Raw genomic sequence first — 6,873 nt, forward strand, 5'->3', positions numbered from 1 at the left:
TTACTTTCATTTGATTCAAAAAGCTTTGTTTGAGTGTGTTTAACTTTCATTTGACTCAATTAGCTTTGTTGAATGTGTTTGACTTTCATTTGACTCAGTTAGCATTGTGGAATGCACTTGACTTTCATTTGATTCAAAAAGCTTTGTTTTAATGTATTTGACTTTTATTTGATTCTAAAAGCTTTGTTGAAAGTGTTTGACTTTCATTTGATTCAATTTGCTTTGTTGAATGCATTTTAATTTCATTTGATTCAAAAAGCTTTGTTTGAATGTGTTTGACTTTTTTTTGCCTCAATTAGCTTTGGTAAATGTGTTTGACTTTCATTTGACTCAATTAGCATTGTGGAATGCAAATGACTTTCATTTTATTAAAAAAACATCGTTTGAATGTATTTGACGTTCATTTGATTCTAAAAGCTTTGTTGAAAGTGTTTGACTTTCATTTGACTCAATTAGCTTTGTTGAATGCATTTTACTTTCATTTGATTCAAAAAGCTTTGTTTTAGTCACTACTACAAATCCCTTGGTTTTTCGACGCTATTGGATCGACACAGTGTAGCAGCCGTTAATATAAAAATTTAGATTCCGTATATTATAGACGGTTTTTCACGTCGAAGTAAAGTCTCGGCAGGGAAAAGCGTCTAGACATTCATGTGATCGACATGTGACTTCAATAAAAGATATGCGGCAAAACTTACTGTACATCACCTCCTCAGCGCAAAACTTCCTCCATCAACCTAAACCTAATTACAGAGCACTCGCCATTTTCTCTAGAATTTCTTCAATTTCTTCAACAAGATCTACAGTTGTGGTAATTTCCTTCCTTTACTCGTTGCTAGTATCTTGTTGATCTTTATCATAATTTTGTTGCATATTGCCATTTTGCTAATATATCATTCGAATTTCTCTACTACTGACTGGTATGTTTTTATCATTGCATCAACTTTTTCTTTGATTTTTTGATTTTTTTGCTATAATTGTTCTTTGATTTTCGCTTCCATTCTCTCTTTTTTTTCATCTTTCTGCTTCCAGATCTACCACAAATTGGGGTAAATATTTTTGATGAATTTTCCAGTTACCTATCTCAATTCTTTCGACAATCTAAACATTTAAAGGTATATTCTTCTCTTTTAAGTTTCAATACTTGCAAGTTGCAATTACCCAATTTTACTTGTTTCAAAACCCTAGGTTATAGATCTTGTTAAATTTCTATTCTTCAATTAAATCTCGTAGTTTCTAGATAATTTTTTTTTATACATTAGTGGATTGCAAATTTCATTTGTTTAGCTCTATTTAATTATGGTATGAAAAAACTTGACATTGAAATTTCTTGCTTATTAGAGTTTTAAAAAAACATTGCTCTTAGATGTCGATAAAGAAGGTCTCACATAAAACAACTAATTTATTTATATATAATCAGAATTTGACATGAATATTATCCATTTAATAAGCTACGCTCTAGAGTATAATCCCGAGTATAATCTACTGATTACCGGTGAATTTTAGTAGCATTAGTGACATAGAGGCGGATATGACTAACCTTCCTATCTTGGGTTCTATTCATTCATGATGGTTGTACTTGGTGTTTGTAATCGATTTATTATCAATTGTCATTTCTCATTGTTTTGTAATTGGTGTTACTCATCTTAATTTTGTTTTTCTCTAAGCTCTAGCATTTTATTATTTTTAGAAAAAATTTACTGATCTTTTTGTTGAAAGAGCCAATGCCTATTAAATCAAGTACAGATTAGCTTAAAGAAAACAAGCTCTTGATAACTTTTTACGCTTCATAGCCGCGAAAAAAAGCTTTCTCTAATTTATTGGGTTTAAGGTTCATTTTATCCTATTCCTATCACTCTATCAGCTATAGCTTTGTATGTAGTTAGTTCCATGTTTCAATTTTAATATAAATATGAGATAAAATGTTCGTTTGATTGTTGAGTTATACTCTGAAGTTACAATGAGCTAGCTTAAATTGAACTTTGTAACACACTATTTTAATCTGTACTCTTCAACTAATTTTGGAGACTGTTTTGCTAGAGGTGTATGCTGAAACAATTTTGTGTGGGCCTTATCTTTGAGAGTCTGTATGTATTGAATATCATGAATGTCAGTCCATGTTGTCACTGTTAAAGTCTTGTTTTATAATAGAATAGATAATTTAGAAGGATGTCTATCTCGGCATATTTGTCAATTAGGTAATTTTAATTAATATTTTGTGTGAAAAGTTTGGTCTTTGATCTGAAAAGCTGGTTTCAGTATTCTTTTTTCTGTTGTTGCCAGGTCTCTTCTCTGCCAATTCTCTCTTGGGTAATTTTTCCCTCACAAGTTGTCTTTTCATGCTAATATTGGACTATTGCTTTCTTGGATCTTCGATTTTTCTTGAAAGTTAAAATTACCTGGATATTAGTGGACTCCGTCTCGCTCCTCTCCTTAAATTACATGTAATGTTAGTGATGTTTTGTGAGATATTTGAAATTAGACTGTTGAATATATAAGTTTGGAATTATATGCTTGAGCTTGCATGACAACTGTGCAGGTAATGACTCTAGTCTATATCATTTTGAGGCTATAGAGTCATCTCTGTGTAAAAGCGATCACATGTTGAAATATCTTTTCTAGTATAAAGTCAGACTCATGAGATTTGCTGTTGGGTATTTGTCAAAAAAAGAGATTTGGTGTTGGGTAGTTGATTAAAAGTTTATGAAACCTTAATTAATTGTGTACAATATGTAAAATCCATATGCTATATTGCTGTAGAAATTGTAGAACATAACAATTGTTTTAAAACACTGATTTCTTGTTTACATTTTGGTTTAAGAAATGCAGCAACTCTGAAGGCAAAGACCTGCAGTCGTTTTTGGCCCCTAGTCCCTTCATGAAAATTATAAATCTCAAAAAGTTCTCCAATTTAGGCTCAAGAATTTCTCTATTTGGAATTTTATGCTAGGAGTTATGCCTTCTGGAAACTTCTGTGGCCTGCTGCCTTATTTATATCGCAGCGGGGCTGTTTTTTTACTTGACGCTTGTTTGGGTTGTTGTGTTGAGTTGGGTAGGCTTGCTATATTGAATACTCTGGCTTTTCTTATTTCTTTTAGACTATTTTTCCTCCAGTTAATATATAATGTATTAGTTTAAAAAAGTATGGTTGTGTTCTTGCATTGTAAACAAATGCTTGATTTTTTGTGCTTTACTGAATATTAACTATTAAGTGACTGGCAATAGGGGAAGGATTCGTTTGTTCGTTACATTTTATACTGAGGCAAGAATTTTATCAGCAAGAGGTCAAAATAACAAGAGTTGGCTGCTTACTTGGGTTCTCCACAGGTTTTTAATCCTAACCAATAATAATTGTTTCATATAAATTCCTATTATTATAAAAGTTGTAGGTTTCTGATTATCAATTTATGTTCCTAAACATATACACACTCATATGTATAAGTTCACTATACCTTCCACAGCTCCAAAATAAACTAGTTCTCTATTGAACACACACCGAAAAGGTAAAGGTAGTAGGGTACTAGTTTTGCCATGCTTATCCGTGTGAATTACTATTTAAAATATTTTTGTTAATTTGAATGAATGAATTATATCTATCTTTAGATGAGAATAAACATGTTCATTTGTCTTCTATGATTTAGTACCTATTTTGATCCTCTGAATTTAGTAGTGTAATTATTTAATATATATAATCGCAGAGGATAAATTGTTGTTCAACTGGGGTTGTAATCTATTAACTATCTTATAAGCTCTGTTTTGTTAGTGTAGTATATAATGTATAATTGTTGTTCTGTTAGGGACTATAATCCACTAACTAATTACAAGTTTTACTCAAGTAGCAAAAATATACGGCAAATTTTAACTTCAATTTTTGACATGCTTGTTATTGGTGCAGGATATTGCTGTGATTATTTTATGTCCTAGTGTATGTCAAAGTTATTAATCAAGTGGTTCTATGAAGACGTTTTAGTAGTACCAAACTCAATTGTGAGAAGCCCGCTGCAATTTTTCGATATAAGTGGAGAATTGCAATTAAACATTTTTATATAATTTTAGCTGTTTAAGATATTATGTCTTATACATAAAAATTTTTTGTACTTTTCTTTTATCATTCTAGCTTAGATCAATAAAGTTAGAATAATTTGGTTTTTGGCACAATATATTGTACATATGATAAGTTGTACTCTTCTTTGATTATGAATAAAATTGAATTTGAGTAAACTTTTCTTTTGATTTTTTTAAATACTTTGATAGCGTATCTTTGCAATTGAACTATATTTTATTTTTGCTAAAAATATTGCCCTCACTAGATATATTTACAAAGAATAGGGACTAGAAATAGTGTCGCCTTATTTGAAAATAAGGATAGAAAAAAAGCGTCGACAATATATAGGTTATTTAGTATGTGAAACTAGGGACAAAAAAAAACGTCGCCAATTTAGTCATTACAGACACAAAAAAGCGTCGCCAAATTTGAGAAAGTGCGCGACCTAATACTAGTTACGACGCTTCGTAAAAAAATTTAGACAATAAAAAGCGTCGAGAATTGCGACGCTTTTTGGCGTCCATCAAATTTCTCGACTCACGTTTTTGCAACGCTTTTTAGAAGCGTCGAGAAAATATTTTTCGATGCTTTTTTATGTCAAAAATAAGCTTCAAAAGCGTCCAAAAACCACGGTATTTCAAGTAGTGAGTGTGTTTAACTTTCATTTGACTCAATTAGCTTTGTTGAATGTGTTTGACTTTCATTTGACTCAATTAGCATAGTGGATTGCACTTGACATTCATTTGATTCAAAAAGCTTTGTTTGAATGTATTTGACTTTCATTTGATTCTAAAAGCTTTGTTGAAAGTGTTTGACTTTCATTTGATTCAAAAACCTTTGTTTGAATGTATTTGACTTTGATTTGATTCTAAAAGCTTTGTTTGAATGTGTTTAACTTTCATTAGACTCAATTAGCTTTGTTGAATGTGTTTGACTTTCATTTGACTCAATTAGCATAGTGGAATGCACTTGACATTCATTTGATTCAAAAAGCTTAGTTTTAATGTATTTGACTTTCATTTGATTCTAAAAGCTTTGTTGAATGTGTTTGACTTTCATTTGACTTAATTAGCTTTGTCGAATACATTTGACTTTCATTTGATTCAAAAAGCTTTGTTTAAATGTGTTTGACTTTCATTTGACTAAATTAGCATTGTGTAATGCAAATGACTTTCATTTGATTCAAAAAGCTTTGTTTGAATGTATTTAACTTTCATTTGATTCTAACAGCTTTGTTGAAAGTGTTTGTCTTTCATTTGACTCAATTAGCTTTGTTGAATGCATTTTAATTTCATTTGATTAAAAAAGCTTTGTTTGAATGTGTTTGACTTTTATTTGACTCAATTAGCTTTGGTAAATGTGTTTGACTTTCATTTGACTCAATTAGCATTGTGGAATGTAATTCACTTTCATTTGATTAAAAAAAGCATTGTATAAATGTATTTGACTTTCATTTGATTCTAAAAGCTTTGTTGAAAGTGTTTGACTTTGATTTGACTCAATTAGCTTTGTTGAATGCATTTGACTTTCATTTGATTCAAAAAGCTTTTTTTGAATGTGTTTGACTTTCATTTGACTTAATTAGCTTTGTTGAATGTTTTTTACTTTCATTTGACTCAATTAGCATTTTGGAATGCAATTGACTTTCATTTGATTCAAAAAGCTTTGTTTGAATGTATTTGACTTTCATTTGATTCTAAAAGCTTTGTTTGAATGTGTTTGACTTTCATTTGACTCAGTTAGCTTTGTTGAATGTCTTTGACTTTCATTTGCTTCAATTAGCATTGTGGAATGCAATTCACTTTCATTTGATTCAAAAAGCTTTGTTTGAATGTATTTGACTTTCATTTGATTCTAAAAGCTTTGTTGAAAGTGTTTGACTTTCATTTGACTCAATTAGTATTGTTGAATGCATTTGACTTTCATTTGATTCAAAAAAGCTTTGTTTGAATGTGTTTGACTTTCATTAGACTCAATTAGCTTTGTTGAATGTGTTTGACTTTCATTTGACTCAATTACCATTGTGGAAAGCAATTGACTTTCATTTGATTCAAAAAGCTTTGTTTGAATGTATTTGACTTTCATTTGATTCTAAAAGCTGTGTTGAAAGTGTTTGACTTTCATTTGACTCAATTAGCTTTGTTGAATGCATTTTAATTTCATTTGATTAAAAGAGCTTTGTTTGAAGGTGTTTGACTTTTATTTTACTCAATTAGCTTTGGTAAATGTGTTTGACTTTCATTTGACTCAATTAGCATTGTGGAATGCAATTGACTTTCATTTGATTAAAAAAAGCATAGTTTGAATGTATTTGACTTTCATTTGATTCTAAAAGCTTTGTTGAAAGTGTTTGACTTTCATTTGACTCAATTAGCATTGTTGAATGCATTTAACTTTCATTTGAGTCAAAAAGCTTTGTTTGAATGTGTTTGATTTTGATTTGACTTAATTAGCTTTGTTGATTGTTTTTGACTTTCATTTGACTAAATTAGCATTGTGGAATGCAATTAACTTTCATTTGATTCAAAAAATCTTTATTTGAATGTATTTGACTTACATTTGATTCTAATAGCTTTGTTTGAATGTGTTTGACTTTCATTTGACTCAATTAGCTTTGTTGAATGTGTTTGACTTTCATTTGCTTCAATTAGCATTGTGGAATGCAATTGACTTTCATTTGATACAAAAAGCTTTGTTTGAATGTATTTGACTTTCATTTGATTCTAAAAGCTTTGTTGAAAGTGTTTGATTTTCATTTGACTCAATTATCTTTGTTGTATGCATTTGACTTTCATTTGATTCAAAAATCTTTGTTTGAATGTGTTTGA

General features: G+C 29.9%; 1 long non-coding RNA gene across 3 annotated transcripts; it reads left to right on the forward strand.

The window, feature by feature from the left end:
* The first annotated feature begins 672 nt into the window (after positions 1-672).
* On the forward strand, positions 673-4,211 carry LOC145602267 (uncharacterized). 3 transcript variants are annotated; one of them, XR_014104523.1, is made up of 5 exons: positions 673-811; positions 1,033-1,115; positions 2,284-2,310; positions 3,226-3,327; positions 3,896-4,211. It is a non-coding gene; the product is annotated as an uncharacterized LOC145602267 (long non-coding RNA). The 3 variants fall into 3 exon arrangements; XR_014104522.1 differs by having other exon boundaries at positions 2,284-3,327; XR_014104521.1 differs by lacking the exon at positions 2,284-2,310.
* Positions 4,212-6,873: the final 2,662 nt, after the last annotated feature.

The sequence above is a fragment of the Chenopodium album genome, chromosome 21, assembly GCF_948465745.1.
Source record: "Chenopodium album chromosome 21, dcCheAlbu1.1, whole genome shotgun sequence".
Lineage (NCBI taxonomy): Eukaryota > Viridiplantae > Streptophyta > Magnoliopsida > Caryophyllales > Amaranthaceae > Chenopodium > Chenopodium album.